General features: G+C 40.7%; 1 protein-coding gene and 1 pseudogene across 2 annotated transcripts in view; both read left to right on the top strand.

Moving 5' to 3' along the window:
- NRG1 (neuregulin 1) overlaps positions 1–24,139 on the top strand; it is a 1,016,158-nt gene that overhangs the window by 452,152 nt on the left and 539,867 nt on the right. The window lies entirely within an intron of this gene.
- On the top strand, positions 23,095–23,850 carry LOC132512810 (transcription factor Spi-C-like; annotated as a pseudogene).

Here is a 24,139-nt window from a genome sequence, read left to right as displayed (position 1 = left end):
ACGTATATCAACTCTTTCCCCATATAGGCCATTACAGAGTACTGAGTAGACTTTCTTGTGCTATACAATAGGTCCTTATTAGTTGTCTATTTTATATATAGTAGTATGTATAAGTCAGTCCCAATCTCCCAAGTTATCCCTCCCCCCACCTTACCCCCTGGAAACCATAAGAACTTATTCTCATCCACACCTTTGAGTTCATGCTCTGGCATGTGTGTGCTCGCTCACTCTCTCTCTCTCTCTCTCTCTCTCTCTCTCTCTCTCTCTCATCCATCTTTTTCTCTCTCTCTCCCCCTTCCTCCCTCCTTCCCTTGTTCTCTCCCTCCATCAATTATTTTATTCTGGTAGTTGGTACTTTTGAGCACATCTCATTAATATCCTAAACTCTTTCAAAACAGGAAATCTGTATTTTTACTTCTCATGGGATCCTTAAGAAACTTCACACAGGGATCAGAAATATGTAATGATGGATTGGTTGGTAATAAGTAAAACGTGGAACAAGAAGGTCAGTGGGCCATTGTAGGACATGGTCAAGGAAGGTGGTACCAGGGCAGTAGCAAGCTACCAAGGAAAGATAAAGTAGTCATTGTACAGAACTGAGGAACTCAGGCACAACAGAGATTTTCCTCTAATTCTTGGGCATTATTAGCATAAACTAGAGAAATGTTGTAAGTTAGTTGTTATTTTTTGTTAGGAACTGCTAATGCGCTCAAGAGACATAAGCCATGTTTCTCTTCTTTCTTTTATTTCTGAAGTGAAATTTGGGCCTGTGAAACCTTTACTAATGTCCAATTTTGATGGAACCATTTATCCAGCCTATGTCTACAGATGTGTTTTTGTCAGATACGAGATAGTTGCTTGAGTTTAGCATATATGTCTGTGTATGTGAATATATATCCACATATCCAAGCTGTTCATGACTTTTCCACTGATCACTGAATAACATTTGAAAAATTGACAACTGACTCTTCTCGCTAAAGGTCAGCATAACCATTTCATTGACTCCGTGGAGATCTGTACCAGTATCTTGCCCAGCTCCAGGCGTGCTGCACAAGAAACAATTAAAAAAAAAAAACTTCATGTAACTTCAGCTAATAAAACTCATTGCTTTTCCAGTTTGAAAACAAAGAACGGCTGCTTGGTTGCCATGAGTAGTATTCCCAATGCTGAAAAAAAAAAAAAAATTTCTTCAGGGGAAGTTCCCACGGCTGGAGGTTTGCTAGTAATCTTCAGCTCTGTGTGATATCTTTGGACTCTGTTGCCATTCCTGAAAGTGGCTGTCCTCTTCCATCAGTTTCATGGGCAGGGGATCAAACCAGCTATTAGGTGTCTATTTGCACTGCATGAAAACAAAATTTCATGTAAAGAGACTTACGGCTTCCCTATACCTACAGCCCCAGGAGCCTCATTCTGCCTGACATCAGGCATTCTTTGAATTGATAGATGAATGGATATCCAGTGGGTCTGCTTGACCAGATCATCTTAGAATGGTGAAAGTCATAATGACCACTGCCTGGGGATGGTGAAGGCGACTTGAATGTGTATGCATTTTCCTGCTTTTTTATTATTTGCAATCCTGGGATATCGGGTTAGTTGTCCATCCTTGGGGCATGAGGGTTGATAAGATTTATTAATTCTCAGACTTCCTAGGCTGTGTAATCTCCCTGAAGAGCCCATCAGCACATTTGCTTTGGAAAATCAATATTTGGCATTATTATTCCTCCACTCATGTGTCTTTGACCTTCAGAGACCACAAATAGGCAAAATCTACAATCTTCAGATTTCTAAACACATGTTTTGTAGGGAGAATTTCTCTTTCCTAACTGAGGAATGCCAGCTACTGGTCTGGTGAACATCTGCCTAGCGAATTGGAAGGGGCCAGAGGATTAAATGCTATTGAGATCCCCTTTTCATTATTTTCTCCTTCTCACAGTATTGGAGAAGGAGAGCGAAAAACCAGAGCAAAAGAAAGCTGTGGTTTTTTGCTTGTACTTATAAATTATTCATTAGACCAAGGAGATAATAGGAGAATTTGGCCTCTGAGAAAGAAATAAATGTTTTTGAAATAGGGCAAGCACAGATGTACAAATACAGAATCATATCAGGCACATTTTAGAATATGGATCAGGCTTCTAAACGTGTATTTGTGTCTCTTAGACTTAAACCAAAGTTTTGCATATATCTTAAGAAGAGTCTTAGCGTGATGAACGTGAAGTAAACTAAAGCCACGTTACATCCTTTGTCGTATCGTGAGGGCCCCAGACAGAAGTCCTTACTGTCATGCAGGAAATGCAGACTTTCAGTTGTCAGTCAGAACCTGGAGTCTACTGGTCTACCAGCTTCTGAGTTAAGGCTCTGACAACTTTGGGACAATGGGAGCCATGTGATTATCTGTTCTTGCCTCTGATTGGGCAGACCACCGAGCAGATGGGCCATGTCTAGTGTCTAAGTTGCTGTGGCTTTTCATAGGAGGAAATATTTATTTGCCTTCCAAAGGAGTTGCCTCTGTGCTAATATTCCTGGATTTGGGGGTACTAATAATATAACATACAGTATATGAATAAATTAAAGTCAATTAGGACTAAAAATCTCCTGATACTGGATTGTTCTGTATTTAAGTAGCTTGCAGTAATAGCTAGAGTAATGGAAATATACCAGAAGTGTCCTTTGTTTGCCAGATGGTGAGCTCCGTGGAGGTGGGGGCCATAGTTGGAAATACTATTTCCACTGTGCCTAACACATGCCTAGCAGACTCTCAGTGCCCCGTTGAGTGGAAATGAATTAGAGTGGCACGAACTGAGTTGTTCATCACATATGGACAAGCATGTTTCTCAGGAGACTTCTCTGAGTCAGCACAGGAACAAGGTGATGGAATGTGGGAAGCTGTTAGGACAGTTACCTGAGCCTGGTCTCTTCCTAAAGCTTATAGTCCCTAGAATTCCATTCAACGCTGCAGTTACCTTCTCTTCTTTCCAAAGTCAACAGATCTTACCCATTGAAAACACCCATGCACACACACACAGCCTCATACGCTCCTGTACACACCCGCTATCATAAATCCTGCTGGTTTTAGTGTCTTTGGGAATGTGGCAGTTTGCTGAGAGTCGCTGCATTGGCTCGTCAGCATAGACGTGACTACGCTACGCTATCACGTCTGCTGTATGGCACAGGAACTCTACTCAATACTCTGTGATGGCCTATATGCGAAAAGGATCTAAAAAAAAGTGGTTATATGTGTAACTGATTCACTTTGCTGTACACCTGAAACTAACACAACATTGCAAATCAACTATACGCGAATAAAAATTTTAAAAAAAGAAAAAAAAATGGTTGGGCCCAGAGTTGCCTTTTTAGTCCTAGAAGTCACAGATGGTGATTACTGTTAGTTAAATATCTGAATTTGAAGAAAAGCTGTGTATGGGTGGCTGTGTGTGTGTGTGTGTGTGTGTGTGTGTGTGTGTGTCTGTGTGGTGAGGGAGACCTGTGTGACTGAGGGTAACCCTGAGCTGACGTTCTTGTTTCATCTTTCTGCCAAGACAGAGGTTTGCCTAGATTCCCATCAGTGAGGTACTGTTCTATGCTAAATACTGTTGCTGGCCTGCCTGAGAAGTTATTCATTATCAGTAGGCAAAGAGAGCTGTCATGGGTACATACAGGAATTTCCTTTATTGACTCAGAAGATGGGTACCATCCTTAAGATTTTGCTCTTCATTTATTCCCTTATTTTTGGTCTGGATTTTCCTTTAATTTTTCCCCCATTTTGACTTTTTAAATTTTGGTTTGAGTTGTCCTTTATTTTTTTCCCAATGAGTAACCTTGTTGTATTAGCTAACCCACAGGTGAAATGGATTCTAGGTGAGAACTGGGGCCCTCCCACTTCCATCAACATGGTACCAGTACACTGAGTAGTTGCTGACCATTTAGAACAGAGATTACTTCTCTGGAAGCCCAGGGACCTGTAGGAGATCGATGCTTAACCTCTGCAAAATTGTATACAAAACGATTCTCAAGTGTATGTTTAGAATTACTTTTCTTTGAGAAGTTGAATAGTCTTCAGTGAATTCTCAAAGGGTAACCTGAACGAAAAAAAAGGTTGAGGGCCACTCCACTCAAAACAGAGAGGACAGGTAACAGATATCCAGCCCTTGGATGTCTTTTCTTTGGCTTGTTTGTTGGGAATAGTTTTCCAACATTTAAAAGTCATGGGATTTCCCATAAAATAAATTGTCTGCTTGTCTGGAAAAATCAGATCTGGCAACAGGACCCTAATTCCTGCCTGAAACTGAGTAAGAACTGCCCCCTCGAGATGGGGCGTTGTACCCTCCAGGGCCAGAAAGTCTACCACGTCTCATCTTTTTACAGAGCTGCTTCAACTATCTGCAAGTTTGTATTACTCTCCTCATTCCTGTAAACATTTGAGGGGTGCTCTAGCCAGGGGCTTAAAGTTTTAAGTTCTCGAACCAGACTGTATAGTCCCAAATATTGGCTTTACCCTTTGTTATCCTGTCCCTTTGGGGGGTTTTGTAAAATCGCTGTGCCTCCAATATTTCAAGGGTAAAATGGATACAATAAGAGTACTTTCTTATAGGATTATTGAAAGGATTATAGGAGTTAATACATGTATTTAGAAGAATGTCCAAAACCCTTGATAAATACCATTAGTATTTCAGCTGCACTGAAAACTTTGACAAGATGACCTCAAATCTGTTGACCTATGGATCTCCCACTTTGCATTGTTCTTCAGAACAGCTCATTCATTCCTTTATCTAAAAATCTAGAATGTATTTGCATAGATTATGAGCTAAACTCATAGTTTTTTCTCACAACTTTTAAATTCAATGCTATAGAATCTACCCTTTGGTGGACTGCTTTTTAAATGGCCACATTATCATTCCAGGAGCATCTGTGTTTGTGTGTGTGTGTGTGTGTCCTAAATAGTGTCTGCTAAAGATACAATGAATATTTATTGAATCGAATAAGTAAGAGTATAGAAGACATTGGACTCTTAGCTAGGCTGAAATTGCTTAGTTCTGTACTGTCTTTTGGTATGAGATTTTATCAAATCTTTGGAAACAAAAAGTCAAGTCAATTTGCTCGAGTTCTCCTCCTCTAATTCCTTCCTTCTTTTCATTTTCTCTGTTAAAAAAGAAGTAATTACATTTTTAGTAGAATGTTCTTGAAAGCACTTGAGTTCCCTGCATACAAATGGCCCAGGAACCTGGAAAATAAATCCTACTCATCTCTCACACACTTGGGGGCTGAGACTTTGTCCAGAGTGTTTGTACCACATCGGATGCGGCAAGGGTTGGCTAAAAATGCTGAGCTGGGGTGGATGAAGGCTAGGTACCCACTCAAATAAGTGCATGACACTTAAAATAGTTTCATGATCACAACGACTGAAAATAATGTAATAATTACAGCAGGTTCTTGGACCATCACTGAAGCCCTCGTTGCTTATTTCTTTTCCTCAGTTCTAGTTTCTAAGTTTATTGCTAGGGTCTGATGCATGCATATGTGTTAGTTTTTGAAACAGAATTTGAAGCTTGAGTGAAAGGTATTGCCCTTGTTCGCATTGATTCCCATTATTCCAGCTTCCATTTTTCTCCTCTCTTGGCTTGTGCGTGAGCAGAGCCAGGCTGCCAGTGGCGTGTCTAACTGGGGTTTCAGAGCCTCATCTCCACAGAGACGCTTGGTTTAGCCAACTGGGTGGAAAAATCCAAAGCTTTAGACATAACCAAATTCAACCAAAGCCTCAATCTTTCCTTCTCCTCTGTTCTTTGTTCCGTCTAATGACTGGCTTGGAAAATATAAAAAGAGACTCTCCAGAAAAAGGATTAAAAAATAACAAAGGGGAACAAGTTGCTTTCTTGTTTTCTGGGATACTTACACCAGAACCTACTAAGTATCTGCATCTAAGTTTTTGTTTTCTATTAGGATGAATGCCATCCTTATGGGCTTAAAATATTTTTTCAAAACAAACAGATATACATATGAACAAATAAGAGTTATATTTCCCATAAATACATATGAACACGATTCCAATGAATCCTGAATCTAAGTTTTTGTTCCCCAAGTCTGATGCTCAGTTCAGAACATGTCACTTTCTCTATAATGCTTGCAGGGCTGCCATAAGTGGTCATGCTGTATGTGTACTGAACAGAGTACCCAGTCAAGGGCTGAAATCAACTAGCGCTCCTTTTATTAAGTATTAGCTCCAAGCACGGGTCTGTGTCTACCCTAGAGGACATGCCTTTTCCGATTCTCATAAAGAGAAGGTACACAAATGACAGCATCACCTGACTTGAGAACATGAATGGTCTTTAACGTCATGAATGCTGTCTCCCATGCATGGTGTTCGGGTGTTTATTATCTTTAACAATATTGGGAATACAGGCAGTTGTTGGCTTTTTCCAATGCCCTGTCTGCCCTAAAATTCAATTAATTCCATACAGGCTTTGGAAAGTGAGTGCAGAATTTCTGGTCTTTGGGGTTTTTTGGGAAGGGGTACAAATCATAAGGTAGCAAACACCCTTTTAGTGACTGTAGTTTTATAGGGGTCAATACATGGCAGCCCAGGTCTAATGTAAACCTCATGTTGGGTCAGAGTCTAAACACCTAGCAATTTTAGGTGCATATCAAGAACATGGGAGTAGCAGGAAATCTATCTGTGCTGTTCCTCTGGAGCAGAGCGCAAAGTCAGAACTTGAAGTTGTTCACCAGGACATTTGTGTAGGAGAGGGAATCTCTAACTCTACGGGGACTGTTTCTCAGTGGTTCCTTTCAGTATATATCACTGATGATCTCCTAGTAGACCTTTTGAAAAAGTGTAAAATGTTTATTAATTGGAACTGAAGCATAATTTCCTACTGACTAGTTTTGATGGTTTCACTTCCCTTAGGGAAAAAGATAGACCTTGACAAAAGAGGATTAATCATACTGATAGGTTTCAGAGTATATCCTGGAGTCAAGTTTGGTCTCCTGTGTCCTCCTTATCTACATAAAATAGTGTTCAGAATGATAAACCCAAGGCACATTAAAGATACCTAATCAATGAAAATTTTTTCAGTTCTCTTCCTTATGTTGTATTTACTGTCAGCAATACAGACCTATAAATGTTAGATTTTCCCCAAAGAAAATTGCCCCAAAAGATTTGACACTTTTAATTAGTCAGGAAATTACCCATTCCTTGAACCTTAATTGTTTGATGTCACTAGCAAAGGCCTGGTGAAAGCATGTTTAAGCTTCATGATTTGGTGGAAAAAAATGTCTTGTTAATCTTACCCACCATACCTTTGTTTTCTGAAAACAGTATCATTTGATGCTTCTTCCACCAATTAGTGGGAAGAAGCTTTTAAGTTGTGTAGAATAACTTTTAATTCTTCAAAAAGCTGACTGAGAAAAGGACAGCATGAAAACACGTGGCAAAGAAAGGGGTGGGAATAGGAGACTGAGAGATTATCATGAGGATTTAGTAAGAGAATTACACGCCTCTTGAGATGTGTGGTGCATATAGAAGCAGTAAACATTAATTTCCTTCTGTCCCTCTACACTTTACCTCTGGACTCCTCCTTGCATTCTCTGCCAAGCATTTTCGCCAGAGCATAGTGGGTGGGCCAGACAGATTGGTTGGTCCCCAAAGAAAGGAAACCTATGGTCTCATGGGTCCCGGAGTCCAGCCAACTCCAGCCACTGCTGTCTCTTTTAGAACATGCCCATTGCAATCCTTGCAGAAGTGCCCCTGAGTACATTACTGTCTTGGGTGAGAAATGTCTGTGTGTATAGGGGGAAGGGTCTACACTGGGGAGGAGGGTGTCATGAAAGAAGTAGAGTTGGGGCATTGGTGACCTACCTTTATTCCATATCTGTTGTGCTGAATTTAAATCTCATTTGAGGAAGTAACTAAATTGTGTAGAAGAGTGTAGAGTGCTTGGCAGGATGTGTACTGTATTGTGAGATAAGTGGAGTTTCCCTTAGATGTAGTCTTACAGCTCACCTGTCTGTGACTAGCTCTTCCCACATCAGCACTAACCTGTGCTATCAGCTTCATTTCTTTGGGGCTCTGAAGGTGGGCAATTTGTTAAGTCGCTCCACACTGCCACTGGTTTTGATGTGTTTATTATCATAACAAGGAATGTTTTGTATTTTAAAAAGAGAATTTTAGATGTGTAGTATTTTAGCCCCAAGGTATCCATTTCTTGATAGTTTTCAGTGGCAAGACCCGGAAGAAGAGAACGTTTTGTTTGGGAGGACTTTCAGAGTTGTCTCTTAAACATCATCCCACTTGGCTATTAAAGGAGTCCAGCACCTGGGTAATTTCTTCTTAACCCTCTGGAGTAGGGCTAGGACCAAAGATGTGCTGTCTGTGAAGAGTTTGGACTTTTGTTTTACTTTTTGTCTTTTTGAGAGATAATGCTTTAAAATCATAAATTTAGCAAAACAAGCATTGGGCCAATGGGAAAACAATGTCCTCTCCAGCTTCCCTACTCTAGCTGTGTGAGATCATGTGAGTTATTTAACCTCTCTGAATCTTCATCACCTGTTCTATTTTTAAATGGACATATTAAAAGAAAAATTTTAAAAGAGCATTGGTACCCAGAATTGGCAAAGACAGACTGATAAATGATAGGCACTCTCCTGTTTTGTTGATGTGAGCTTCCACTGGTGCAGCTTTTATGGAGGACAGCTTGACAGTGTGTATCAAAATGTTTGTTCTGCTACCCTTTGGCCGTGAAATTTCCCCTTCCTAGAATTTTTCCTGAGAAGATAATTGAATAAGTGTAAAACCAAATGTCTTTATAAAGATATTCAATGCAACCTCACTGAAAATTATGAAAAAAGTTGGAAACAATCTAAGTGTTTGTCAATATAAGAATAGCTAACTGAGGGACATCCCTGGCATTCCAGTGGTTAAGACTTCATTCACCTTCCAATGCAGGGTGAGGGTTCGATCCATGGTCGCAGAACTAAGTTCCCACATGCCTTGTGGCCAAAAAACCAAAACATAAAACAAGCAATATTGTAGCAAATTCAATAAAGACTTAAAAAACAAATGGTCCACATCAAAAAACAGTCTTAAAAAAAAAAACAATAGCTAACTGAATTATATATAAAAACTATAAACATCATGAAATACTATGTGGTCATTAAAAGTGACAATGTACAGGTATATTGATTGGCATGGACAATTAATCATAGCATATTAACAAGTAAAAAAACAGTATCACAGAATGGGCGTGCTCCATCCTAAATAAATGCCCCAACAACCAGTCCTTTTTTATAGGCAGAACCCACAAATTATCTCTGTCCCCTAATCTTTCTCATCTTCCATATCTAATCCATCATGAAGCCTTTTAACTCCAAATGTCTTTCAAACCGTCCACTTCCCTCCAACTCCACCATCCCCCCATCTAAGCTTGGTGTTCAGTTAATGCTTGTGAAGTCAATGCTGAGTATGGTCCCATTTGTGACACGGCACATCTATTACACATGTGTGTGAAGAAACAGGTGCCTGGAGGGGTGTTCACCAAACTGCTGGCTGTGGTTTCCTGTTAGGTGGTGGAATTCAGCATTATTTTTACCTTTTTGTTTGAATTTTCCTGTGTTGTTTGAAAAATTAAAAAATAATAATGTATAATTTACTGCCTTAGCCAACCCCCGAAAAAACTATTACGAAACAGGAACAATAACCATTAGCTTACCATTCTCTCTGGATAAACATAATGTTCAAATATACTAGTACATGTGAAAGTTTTTATAATATGAAAACAAAGTTACTAATATGGTTACTGTGAGCCATCATAATGATAATAATAATTTTTTTTAAACCGCAGATGCTAAAATTTCTTGAATACCTGTGCCTAGTGTTTTAGGTGTATTAACTCATTAAGCCTGTGATACTATTAATATTCCCATTTTAGAGGTGAGGAAACTGAGGCCGAGCCAGATTAAATAATTAACCCTGGCAGACCCAGCTGGGAGAGTAGAACCAGGATTTGAACCAGACACAGTTAAGCCCCAGAGTCTGAGTACTAACCACTGTGCCATAATCATAACACATTGAAGACACAGCAGAGGTAGAACTTATCTCCAGTGTATCAGACTCTCCCCACTCTGAAGCCCTTCAAGGGAGTTTCATACACTTCACCACCTCTGTTAATTTAGAAAGACTTTCAGGCACTGCTGAACGATTTGGGGAGTAAGGCCAAGCACGTGACCACTGCTGGACGTAGTTTCACAGATTACACATTTCAATATTAGAGGCAGATGACATGGGGAAGAAAGGAGAAACTAATATTTGGGGCATGTTAGTTTTTATCCGCAGGATACTATGTAGATACCATTGTGTTGAATCTTCACAACACGGCAGAAGGTGGTATTATTTTCGGTTTGCAATCCCTGATAAGGTAACTGAGATGTGGATTTATGACGTAATTTGCCCAGGTCTTCACAGGTATTAAGTTGGAGAGGAGGAGGCCCGTCAAGACTCCCAGTTTCACTCTGTCCACCTCTGTTGTTCTCCACTTGGGAAGCTGTCACCCAGGGGCTGTGTGTCTTAGCAAAGTTATTAAGAGGAAAGACTTTGAGAAGATCAATATTTGGGGGCTGGAAACCTGATCCTTGAGTTTACTAGTTGTGTAGATTGAGGCAGGTTAGCATCCCGAGCCTCCGTTTTCTCATCCTCAAAGTGGGAATAATAAAAATATCCCTGCTTCTCGAGGAGAGAATCTTAGTTACTCTGTGTCTTCAATTACTCTTGCAAAAGCGTGTATAAGCCCATACAAAGGATTACAAAGATGTCAATAAGGCTGAGCTTTTAAGAACCCTGGACTGGACATTTCTCAAAACTTGACCACCTATTTTATACCTAATTTCCGAAGTGATCATAAGTGCAGGCTTATTATAATACGTTCTCTCTATGTGAAATTTCTTTTCTATCTTAGTTGGTCTCTTCCTTGTCTTCTCGATAAAGCACGCACACTATGGTGTCTAGGCCTTGGCTCCTGGGTGCCTCCTGGCTGGGAAAGCCTTCCCCTCCCTCAGGAACTGAATCAGCTTCCATGGACAACCTCCCTAATCACTTAGGTCTGAAGCGGTGTCCTTCTGTTATCAATGTCCATAACACTGAACAGGCCATTTAATATAAATTCCCTTGGAGGTTATATATTTTGTTATGGATTTATGTGTTTTCTTTAAAAATAGCTTACTAAGTCATTGAGGCAAGAACATGCTTTTTCATCCCCAGAGAGGATAGCACAGGAGACACTCAGTACACAGTTGTTGATTGTTTTGATTTTAGAGAAAAAGGCAAAAGGATAGGATGAGATGGCAGCAACTTCATAGAATTATCTCAAGTCCAATAAAAAAGTAAAATGGTTTCCTGACCTTGGTTGCAATAGATGAAACTTTCCTTCCCCAGATCTCAGGGTCCCAATTTGGAAAATGGAGTTTGACCATATCTTTTGTCTACCAGGTTTGACGTAAAAAAACCTGATGAATGGTTGTAAGCTCTTTGGAAACATAAAATGGAAGGGGAATACTAACTAAAAGGACTGATCGATACAGAGTTCAGCTTTAAAATTCTTTCATCTGCTAAAGCTGGTTTTCTTGGCAGTACCAGCAAGATCTGGAATTTTTTTAAAAAAATCATTCTTATAAATGTATTGATTGAATGTATTAAGATGCTTTATTACCATATCCATTTTCTTATAAGAAGGCATCCTTATATGTCAAATATAAGCCTCAAAAGACAATCAAATAAATGAAAATAATGCAAAGCAACTGAGGTTACACAGCATTACAGACTGCATTTTGTTCGTTTTATGTACATGAAAGAAAAGAACAAAGGGGTTGAAAGCCTTCTAGAATAATAAATGCCACATTCAGTGGAGAAGACACATTTTAATTTGCAAACATCTCCACTGAGAGTGTGGCAGAATGAAAAAGAACCCTGTCCTGTAGGTACCTTAGTATCTCACTGCCTTTGAAGCTCTAAGGGGACTAGATCTTCAGTTTCCTCCCCTATGCAGGTAATAGAGAAAAGTGTGAATAAAGAAGTGTTCCATTCCCATATTTATTGCAAAGCATTCTCTATCCTGTTTCCTGATGTGCAAAAGCCAAGTTATAAATTTTTAGTGTACTTTTAAGATTCCACTGTTTGTCAACCTACTGTCAACATTTGCATCAACAAAGATGGGATATGAGGTGTTATCTTTGTCATCTTTTCAGCTATAAACTGGAATGGTGGCCAGAAAAAAAGAAAAAATTAGATTGGGGATTTCTTAGGAAGAGATGTAATAGCTAAGTACCTTATAGATATGAAAATGAAGTACCTTATATGAAATGGAGTACCTTATAGATAAGAGGCAAGACAACTGGTGAAGGAAAAAAAATTGTACCTAATAGGAGCTGCCCAGGATCTAGGTATCAAGGAGAAAAATGGCATATTCATAGCCCAGAGAGATTTCTAAGAATTAGAGATTGGGGTATATTATTTCTTGACATGTCTGGAGGCTCCCTGGATGGAAATCCTAGAATATATCTTAGAGAAAGCAAAAAGGCCTCAACAGGGAAGCTAAGAATCAGGCTGTCATTTGGACTAAAATAAAACCCATAGATATAAATGAAGCAGCATGAAATAAAATAACTTCCCAGGTAAAAGGGCTATCAGTACACGATTCTTCAAGTCAAAAGAAGGTTTGGATCAGGAAGGCAAGTCTGGGGTTGAGGGAAGGGGAGGTAGGGTCAGGTATAGTTTAGAGCTGTATTGAAGTCAGGCCAGGGGAAGGCACTAGAGCCCCGTAAATGAGAGCCTAGGAAGCGTGACTTCAAAGGAGAATGTGCGTGGTGGACAGGAGGACCCCTGAGGATCAGAAACCTGAGTGTCAATACTTGCTGGGGAAGTGGGCAAGAAATGAAAAGGAGAGAGCCAGGTGAAGCAGCTGGAATCAGGAACCTGGGCAGGAGGACCTGGCAGCAGCCAGTATGAGCTGGAAAAGCAGGAGGATATTTGAAGCCAGACGTACTTCTCAGGCCCCAGACTTTAATATTCCTCCTGTGGGGACCAGCGCCTTTGGGTGACGTTCACAGAATTTCAGTGTTGGACAGGATTTCAGAGATCATTCGTGAAGTCCCCTCTATAGGCACCAAGCCTTCTGCAGTATTTCCATTGAGGGAGGGGAACACTTAAAGGAAGTAGGGAAGAGGGGAGAGAAATGGATACTGCTAACCCAATCTATAAATGCCTTATCAGTGAGCTAGGCCCCATGAAGCTAAATTTAAAAATAAAACTCTAATTATTTGTAAGTCAGCCATTTATTTTGTATCCAGAGAACTCCACAGCTACATTCAAATAACATTTTGCACCCTAACAATCTTAGTTGTTCATGTAGTGTTCAGACATTCCATCAGAGAGAAACATTGCTTACAAAGTAGAAAGGAAATGCTATTTTTTCAAAGTCATGTTTTTTTTTTCTATGGACATAGATCTTCACTTCGGGTGTTGGTGATGGAGGCTTACAAGCTGTAGGGGACACTGGTGGCCCTGATACCTAAAGAAACCCCGATGGCTTTATCACATATTCCAAGCTTAACTTTTAATTTTAAAAATAAATGAATGGATAAGAGAAACGTGTTTGAAAAAGACACAAAACCCTAGTTTTAGTCATGTGTGGGTACTCTATTTTAAGGATGTCTAATTCATACTCATAACTCAGATAATGTAGGGGGTGATCAATGAATATGAGATAATTTCCCATAAGATTCCTTTAAATAGTAAACTGCTTTGCTGCCTGTAATCCACACATCAATTTATGCAGAACTATTTCCGGTAATATAGTTCATCTCTAATTTATGAGAAAATACTATGTTTCAAAGCAGATTTTAAGTGAGTTTTTTGGAATCCAGAAGCAATTGTCCCAAAGAATGAATTTGAACCCAGTTAAGTCCACAGGTCAGCCCCCCAAAAAACACACACTTTGCACTAATTAATCTGTGAGGCAAGTTTGCTTATCCACTTTTATTCCTCTTTTTTTTTTTTCCTGCCTCGCCGCGCATCTTGTGGGATCTTAGTTCCCCAACCAGTGATTGAACCCGGGCCACCGCAATTAAAGCACCAAGTCCTGGGCTTCCCTGGTGGTGCAGTGGTTGAGAGTCCGCCTGCCGATGCAGGGGACACGGGTTCATGCCCCGGTCCGGGAAGATCCCACATGCCGCGGAGTGGCTGGGCCCGTGAGCCATGGCCGCTGGGCCTGCGCGTCCGGAGCCTGTGCTCCGCAACGGGAGAGGCCACAGCAGTGAGAGGCCCGCGTACCGCAAGAAAAAAAAAGCACCAAGTCCTAACCACTGGACTGCTAGGGAATTCCCACTTATCTACTTTTAGATCAAAAGAACTTTTAAGCAGGTAAAAAGCTATGACCACCCCACTAAATAAATTCACCTGCTATACACTTGCACACAAAAATTGATGTTCAATTTGAAGAGGTAAAAGAACCCATTCAAATTTGCCCAAAGGTAGAGAATAATCATATTCAATAATTCTTTGGGAAAAGGTATATGTATTTTGGTTTCAGGTACTTACTAGGAGAAGGGGATTCTCCATCCGCCGTGTGGCTAAATGTGAGAGCCAGGGGTTTCCCGTAATCTAAAAGTTCAGTAGAATCTATGGTGTGGCAGAAGTGCTTTTTGTACGTTCTTAGTTCCAAGGAGGACCAGCATGCTTTCTAACCAAATGCCTCAACAGATTGCTTTTTTTTCCCCCCTCAATTTTTTATTTTACTTATTTTATTTTTTAACATCTTTATTGGAGTATAATTGCTTTACGATGGTGTGTTAGTTTCTGCTTTATAACAAAGTGAATCAACTATACATATATCCCCGTATCTTCTCCCTCTTGCGTCTCCCTCCCACCCTCCCTATCCCACCCTTCTAGGTGGTCACAAAGCACCGAGCTGATCTCCCTGTGCTATGCGGCTGCTTCCCACTAGCTATCTATTTTACGTTTGGTAGTGTATATATGTCCATGCCACTCTCTCACTTTGTCCCAGCTTACCCTTCCCCCTGCCCGTATCCTCAAGTCCATTCTCTACGTCTGCATCTTTATTCCTGTCTTGCCACTAGGTTCTTCTGACCATTTCTTTTCTTTTTTTCTTTTTTTTTTTTTTAGATTCCGTATATATGTGTTAGCATACGGTGTTTGTTTTTCTCTTTCTGACTTACTTCATTCAGTATGACAGACTCTAGGTCCATCCACCTCACTACAGATAACTCAGTTTCATTCCTTTTTGGCTTATGGCTGAGTAATATTCCATTGTATATATGTGCCACATCTTCTTTATCCATTCATCTGTTGATGGACACTTAGGCTGCTTCCATGTCCTTGCTATTGTAAATAGAGCTGCAATGAACATTTTGGTACATGACTCTTTTTGAATTATGGTTTTCTCAGGGTATATGTCCAGTAGTGGGATTGCTGGGTCGTATGGTACTTCTATTTTTAGTTTTTTAAGGAACGTCCATACTGTTCTCCATAGTGGCTGTATCAATTTACATTCCCACCAAGAGTGCAAGAGGGTTCCCTTTCCTCCACAACCTCTCCAGCATTTATTGTTTGTAGATTTTTTGATGATGGCCATTCTGACTGGTGTGAGATGATATCTCATTGTAGTTTTGATTTGCATTTCTCTAATGATTAATGATGTTGAGCATTCTTTCATGTGTCTCTTGGCAATCTGTATATCTTCTTTGGAGAAATGTCTATTTAGGTCTTCTGCCCATTTTTGGATTGGGTTGTTTGTTTTTTTGATATTGAGCTGCATGAGTTGCTTGTATGTTTTGGAGATTAATACTTTGTCAGTTGCTTCATTTGCAAATATTTTCTCCCATTCTGAGGGTTGTCTTTTGGTCTTGTTTCTGGTTTCCTTTGCTGTGCAAAAGCTTTGAAGCTTCGTTAGGTCCCATTTGTTTATTTTTGGTTTTATTTCCATTTCTTAGGAGGTGGGTCAAAAAGGATCTTGCTGTGATTTATGCCATAGAGTGTTCTGCCTATGTTTTTCTCTAAGAGTTTGATGGTGTCTGGCCTTACATTTAGGTCTTTAATCCATTTTGAGTTTATTTTTGTGTATGGTGTTAGGGAGTGTTCTGATTTCATTCTTTTACATGTAGCTGTCCTGTTTTCCCAGCACCACTTATTGAAGAGGCTGTCTTTTCTCCACTGTATATTCTTGCTTCCTTTATCAAAGATAAGGTGACCATATGTGCGTGGGTTTATCTCTGAGCTTTCTATCCTGTTCCACTGATCTATATTTCTGTTTCTGTGCCAGTCCCATACTGTCTTGATTACTGTAGCTTTGTAGTATAGTCTGAAGTCAGGGAGCCTGATTCTTCCAGCTCCGTTTTTCTTTCTCAAGATTGCTTTGGCTATTCAGGGTCTTTTGTGTTTCCATACAAATTGTGAAATTTTTTGTTCTAGTTCTGTGAAAAATGCCACTGGTAGTTTGATAGGGATTGCATTGAATCTGTAGATTGCTCTGGGTAAGAGTCATTTTCACAGTGTTGATTCTACCAATCCAAGAACATGGTATGTCTCTCCATCTGTTTGTATCATCTTTAAGTTCTTTCATCAGTGTCTTCAGCCGATTGCTTTTAAACTAGTTTTTCCCTTCATTGTCCACCAGGAAAGAACTTTCTACCCTTCAGAATAAATGAATAAATCTGTTAGCAACAGTGAGAAACCAGTGAAGTATGAACAGTCTCTGGTACTTTCTGTTTTGTCTTTTCTTAGATTCCGTGGTAAAATGGAGAAAGTTCAGAGAAATTCCAACACTGAGTACATGAAGCTTTAAAGTAAGACTCAAGTGAGGCTGGACATTTAAGGGGTTTCTTCCAAGTGGGTCAGAGGTCTAGGCAGAAGTGATGTATGAGGTTTAGAAGGAAAGGGACACGAAGTGGGTGGGGTTGGGGGACATTGCCGGGACAAGCCAGCTCTGGAAGCAGAGGAAGAAGAAACAACCCGAGGGTGACTATATCCTTTATGTTTTCCCTCTCCCCTCACTACTGACAGCCTTCCCTTCACGATTTGCCATAGACTGACTCTTTGATAAAGAAAAGGATGACGAAATCTAGAAAAGAAGGAGAGAAAGAAAAGAAGTAGATACCAGGTTGTACTGTTGAGGAAGAGAGTGAGAGAAATACAAATTCTTGGCTCCGTGGTCTACCAGCTGCCGTTACTACTCGTAATTTTAGGTGTGCAGAGAAAGTATTTGTTGGGTATTTGTAGCCCAGCAGCAACTCCCTGACATTCTCTCATCAATAGCAAAATATTGCATACCGCTTGTTTTGTAAGTCAAGAAACCCAGTGAAAATCTCTAAAAGAATCTTCCTTGGATCTGAATTCACATACATTTCTGACTTCTCAGAGAGCCTTAAGGTTGGAAAGCTTCAGAATCCATGGTACACTAAGAAAGAAAGTGATAGCAGTATTCTTCAGCGGATATGAAAAAACATCTAAGAGAACACCAGAACCAGAAGACCATGGGTGGTCTGAAGAGAAGGATGGGAGAACATAGTAACCGTTTAGTTCTAGGCATCAAACAACCACCCTGGCTGCAGAGCTTCCTTCCAAGGCAGCATGATATACATGGTGTGCTTCAATCCAGGTGTTGGGACCAAGTCCTACTAAACATGTGCTTTTGTGCAAACAGCAGGCATGTTCTTTGGTGAAGCTTTGTTCACCTGAAGCACTTCTCTCATTCTCTGTTGGCTGCTTCATCTTTTGGATGAGGAGAATGGACGTGTGCGTAATTTAGACTGCTCAGTCAGCAAACAGTGGAAGAATCGAGACTTCCAAGTGGGAAAGCTAGCTCGGAACCAAAGCCCTATCTCTAGACCGTACCGAGGAAAGTCAGCGCAATTTTGCCACCTTTCTCTCTCTCCTTCCCTCCTCTTCCTCCACTTCGATGTTCCCCTCCCCCTCCTTCTCCCTTCCTTGCCCTCCCATTTCTTCCTCCAGTGGTAGATTAGTAATACCTGGGGGTATTCATAATCTTCCTGCTTTCCTCCTTCCCCACTCCCATGTTGACTTCTGTCCTCCCTCCCTCCCTCCCTCTCTCTTCCTTCCCTCCTTCCTTCCTTCCTCTCTTTGCAAGGTCTTCTTACCAGTTTCCACCCATTTTCTTATGTAAAGCACTTTTGAATTCTAGCCATCTGTGAATACAAGGCAGTGAAAAATATTGAAGTCACATCAAATTCCACTTGCTCTGCCAGTTAAAAATACAGATGCTTCCTGTTTTATGCTTTCCTCTCACTTTCTCTGGAGTTTAAACATGAAAATATGTTCAATGATAAAAACCAGCACATATTCCCTTTCACCAGGAAACATATTGCAAACAATGAAAGGTAGAGTTATTTTCCCAAGTCCAGCGGGGTATTAAGATGTTGGAAGAATCATACATAGAACCATAATTTCATAGAAGAAGAACATAATTATTCACAACGATCGCATTTTATAGGTGAAGAAATTGAGATCACAGGGAGTTGTTGTAATTGTTCTCATATGTGGTCCTCATGGACTTGCCAAAGTTCACATCCGCCTACGTTTTCACCTAGCATAGCTGGGCCTCAATTGCTCCATGATGCTTTTTTGCTATCCACCACTTTCAAATAGGATTCTTTCGCTACTGGGAGAGGCCAAATCCTTGAGCAATGAAGCGTTAGCTTGAAACTCAGTTTATGTGCTGGAGTGAAAAAAGCAGTGCAGGACTGAGAGTCAGGACAACTGGGTTCTAGTTACACCTCTGTTGCTACCTATCAAACCTTGACAAAAATTTGTACTCTTGGCCCACGAAGGGGCTAGGTCAAATGATCTCTAAATTTCCTTCCAGCTCTTTGAAACTTGATTATTTTTTTCTCCCTTTACTTTTCTGCTGACTCAAGAGTATATGACATTGACCACGTTATTAACTGCTGTAAATCTCCATTTTTCCAAGTGCAAAGGGAGGGGAACACATTCCCATATTTTTCTAGCTTATACCTACAGTATGATCTTGAATTAAATGGACTGTTTTTAGAAATCACATTAAGTCTTTTATATCTATAGATATTCTAGCTTTAGCGACTTATTAAATAAGACAGTGGTCATACCACTGGGCAGTATCCTTTGCTGTGAAAGCACTGTACTGACCACGATTCTCACCCCTCTTGGCTTCTTCCACATCTTCTTATATAAGCTGTTATAACCCTTGTAGTACTATGGTATAGCACATAGTATGTCACTGTGTTCTCCCCCTCCTGTCATATCTGGTCCTAATCTAGCATTTCCTATCTCAGTGACTAGCTTCTCACCCATTTTAGATAGATACTTTCTCACTGTATATTTCTTATTTCCTTATATCCAATGATTCACCAAGGCCTTATTGATCTTATCTCCCCCATGTCGTTCAAATTCATCCACTTCTCCTTCTTTCTCCCACTATGTCCTGGTCCACTGCCCAAACCCCCCAATGGCTTTTCACTACTACTTTTTTTTATAATATTCAGTTGCACATGTTTTTATTGGAAAGAATTCAGGTTTTTCATTTCATCACTAGACTGCTGTACAGAAAAAAAATTTTGTTGAGTGAAGAGTTTATAACTGTGTTATAAAGTTATATATGCGTGAGCTATGTTTTTTTCCTCTATTTTTAAAAAATGTAGTTGATTTACGAAGTTGTGTTCGTTTCAGGTGTTCAGCAAAGTGATTCATTTATATATATATAAAACATATATATATAATATATATAAAATATATATATATAAAATATATATATATATTTTATAAAATAAAACGTATATATTTTTCAGGCTTTTCCATTATAGTTATTATAAGATATTGAATGTAGTTCCCTGTGCTCTACAGGAAGTCCTTGTTGTTTATCTACTTTATATATAGTAGTGTGTATCTGTTAATCCCAAACTTTACTACTCTTGATATGAAGATTGGGATCCTTACCAGAACTTCCCCGGCAGGCAGTTCCTGGCCCTTGCCTCTGTTCCCAGTCTCCTACTGTAGCCACCTAACCCACTGTTGCCTCCTTAGGTCCCCTTCCTTGCCATCCTCTCTTTGGAGACAGGCTTTGCTGTTCCCTGTGGTTATAAAGTGCCCCCTAGCAGTCATCTAGTTAACTCTTACTCGTCTGCATTCACATTAATGACCCTGTCCTCAGGGAAGCCTTCTCTCACTTCCCTAAGTCAGTTCCCTCTGTTATTTGTCCTCATGGCTCTCCATAGCCTTGCAGTTTTACACTTGCTCCTGTGATGCTTTTAAAATTGTTTTTGGATACCTTCTCCCTCATTAGGTTGCAAGTTCCATGACGCCAGGTCTGTCTTCCTGTCACCATTGGAACTGCAGTGCCTAGCACAGTTTTTGGGGCATAACAGGTACACACTAAAATGTTGTTGGACAAATGAGTAAATTCATGAATGGAAAGAAAGAATAGAAGCTCCTGAGATCAAGGGCTATATCCTCACTTCTTCACATTCACGGTTGGAACCAACTATAGGAGGCCATTAATAAATTAGTGTTCAGAGAATAAAGCTGGTGAACATTGAAGCACCCACTGGGCTGGGAAGTTCAGAAGTTTTGTTTAAAGTGCTAAGATACGGAGTTACTAATGTTTTAAAGGAGCAACACTCTTAAATATAAAATAACTGTTCATCAATGTAGCCTCTAACCAAGCCACAATATACTGCAAAACGAAGTATTTCAGATGTCAAGTTCGAACTGCCTTTCCTTATGTGTATAAAGAGAAATACCAAGACAAGCTTTAAGTGCTATAAATTCAAACAAGAGGGAAATCAGTAAAAACTGGAGTTACCAGGAAAAGCTCCCAAGAGGCTATGTTTGAACTGTGCTTTGAAAGTTAATTATAGTTTGAACAGGGGAGTCTGTGTGGCTTGTTTCTTTTCTTTCTTTTTTATCTTTTTCAAATTTTTCTCATTTATTTATTTCTTTATTTGGCTGTGTCAGGGCTTAGCTGCGTCATGCAGCATCTTCGTTGCAGCATGCGGGCTTCTCTCTAGTTGTGGTGTGTGGGGTTTTCCTTCTCTAGTTGTTGGAGCCCTGGCACAGGCTCCAGGGCGCGTGGGCTCTGTAGTTTGCAGCGCACGGCTCTCTCGTTGAGGTGCACGAGCTTAGTAGTTGTGGCGCACGGGCTTAGTTGCCCTGCGGTATGTGGGATCTTAGTTCCCCGACCAGGGATGGAACCCGCGTCCCCTGCATTGGAAGGAGGATTCTATACCACTGGACCACCAGGGAAGCCCTGGCTTGTTTCTTGAAGATCTGTCTACATGATGACTGATCCCCACTTGCTCTTTCTCATACACTGTCCGCCTGGCTCCCCCAAACTCTGTGTCCTGGGATGCTGGCATCAACAGACTCCCTTGCCCTCTGTCTTCAAGTTGGGTTTCCCCAAAGGGAGGCACCGGCCGGAGGTTGTAGGGTGGAAGGAGAGAATCCTAGGCATTCATTTCCACATGAATGCTCCTTACCTGGTCATGGTTGGCAGTAACTAATTCCTCTTCTGAAGGCCACAGCTCCTGTTGCATGCCCCCTTCTAACTTACAGCTACAGTTTCAGTGGGTTACCCGTGCAGACCTCGGGGTGATAATGGCTTTCTGATGCTCTGATCCCCAGGATACACTTAGACTCTGTATTTATTCATTGTGGGGATGTCATATGTTTCCTGCCAAAAATGAGCGAGTGGGATTAAAAAAAAAATTGGTAAAGAAACTGTCAGCCTGTCAATGGGAATTCTTCTCCGAGAAAATATAGTTGTATTTTTCTCCTCTTGTTTGTTCAGTTCAGATGATACACATGCTTTACCTCAAAACAGATCACCAAGCAGGCATCACTGGAAACTGATTTTCACAAGCTGACCAGCAGAATGAAACGTGTGTCCCTAAGTAAAAGAGAATAAGATGGGCCAATAGACGACAGAACACCTGCTCCCCCCTCCCCTTTCCCCACCACATACACTTACTGCACTGAGTGGATCTTCAGAGAAGATAAGCCAGTAAGAGAGAAACCCCCATCTCTGCCCCCCTCCCTAGGTATCTACATAGAAACACTCCAGTTATTGCTAACATCATGGACTCAGGAAAGAGGAAACGTGACAGGCCATCCCTGCTGGAATGGTTGGGAGCTAAGGGTGTGGGTGGGAAGAGAGCACAATTCAAGTACTGAGGTTTGAGCCCAGAAAAAAGCTGCTCTGTCACATCCATCCTGACTGTGAAATCCATCCATCCAAGACATACCACCCTACATAGACATTCACTCCTTCTGCAGAGGAGATGGGCAGGGGTCAGTGGTGCTTACCCATGGTCCAGAGGGAGCTGTTGTCACTTCATCTGCCATCCTTCACACTTACTGAGAGGAGAACAATGGCCAATACACAGAAGCCTTCCTTGGGACCAACTTTTGAGTTGTATAAGCAGTAAAAGCGGCATTGATCTTCGCTTATCAGCATTTTCATCAGTAGCAGCAAAACGAGTAGCTTAGCCAGTGTTGTGTAGAACTATAAACTTTAACTTCTGAACTACGTCGATTGGTTAAAAAAAATTCAGCCTGTATGTGGCAATTGGGAATAGAATGATTTCCTCTAAAATTATTCCCAGTATTTTTAAAATAAATACTTGGTTGATGAAAAATATAGAATATGTGTGATAGTTAGGATAACCGAATACATTACATAAGGTCCTTTGCCAAAAAAAGCTTACATTATTACAATGGTTAGGAGGGAAATTAATCTGAGTAATCTTAATATAATAGTGCTAATAATCATAATGGAATGAATCGCCCTGTATTGCAATTATGGTTCAGTAATATATATTTTTGGAGATCAACTCTTTCATGATGTGTTGGAATGGAATGCAGTAACAGGAGAGCAGTGATTTCGGCTAACACCTTAAATATTCTGAAAAAAGCTAGCACAACAGAAGAATCCATTTTCTCCACTGAATTATTAAATGCCCAAAGAAGTATCATGGGGCAGATAAAGAAGTATATGAGCCTGGAAATGTTAGATTGGCCTCTGATGGACAGAATTGTCAATTGGTTAATGAAGCATGGCTTGTGTTGAACATGACAAGCTGGGTCAAGCATTTGAAGATGCTTTTGAAGTACTGAGGCAACATTCAACTGGTGATCTTCAGTACTCCTCAAATTACAAACATTACCTGGCTTTCACCAACCACTGTTCTCATGTCAGAGGAAATTCCAGCAGCTACGGTGTGCTGCCCACAGAGGACTGGTCTACAACTGGAGAACAGTAATATATTTATATAGAACAGTGCCGGGGACCTCTATTTTGAAGGAAATATTCATCAGTCTCTGCAGAACATCCCTGAAGACCAGCTGGTGCAACCTACTCGTCTCCAGCAAAAGGGAGGAAAAGGCAGGAAGAAGCTCCGACTGTTTCAATACCTTCATGAATCCCTGTGTAATCCCGAGATGGCATCTTGTATTCAGTGGATAGATCAAACCAAAGACATCTTTCGGTTTGTATCAAGAAACAAAGAAAAACTTGCCCAACTTTGGGGGAGAAGAAAAGGCAACCGGAAGACCATGACTTACCAGAAAACGGCCAGAGCACTGAGGAATTATGGAAGAACTGGGGAGTCATCAAAATCCGGAGAAAGTTAACTTACCAGTTCAGTGAGGCCATTCTCCAAAGACTGTCTCCATCTTATTTCTTGGAAGAAGAGACCTTCTACTCACAGTATGTTCAACCTGATCAAGGATATCTCAGTTTAAATAACTGGAATGCAAATTATAATTGTACATACGCCAATTACCATGCTCTAAGTCACCCTGATTGCTAAATATACTCTTATATATCAAAATTTTCTGGCATCAGAAATCCCTACAAGTTTTAGGATTTTTCTCTGAAAGCAAATACTGAAAAACAAAACAAAAACCCCAAACTTCAGGGCTTCCCTGGTGGCGCAGTGGTTGGGGGTCCGCCTGCCGATGCGGGGGACGCGGGTTCGTGCCCCAGTCCGGGAGGATCCCACATGCCGCGGAGCGGCTGGGCCCGTGAGCCATGGCCGCTGAGCCTGTGCGTCCAGAGCCTGTGCTCCGCAATGGGAGAGGCCACAACAGTGAGAGGCC

This window comes from Lagenorhynchus albirostris, chromosome 21 (assembly GCF_949774975.1).
Source record: "Lagenorhynchus albirostris chromosome 21, mLagAlb1.1, whole genome shotgun sequence".
Taxonomy (NCBI): Eukaryota; Metazoa; Chordata; class Mammalia; order Artiodactyla; family Delphinidae; genus Lagenorhynchus; species Lagenorhynchus albirostris.
Note: the sequence above shows the minus strand (reverse complement) of the source record. Positions and strands in the feature narration are given on the sequence as shown.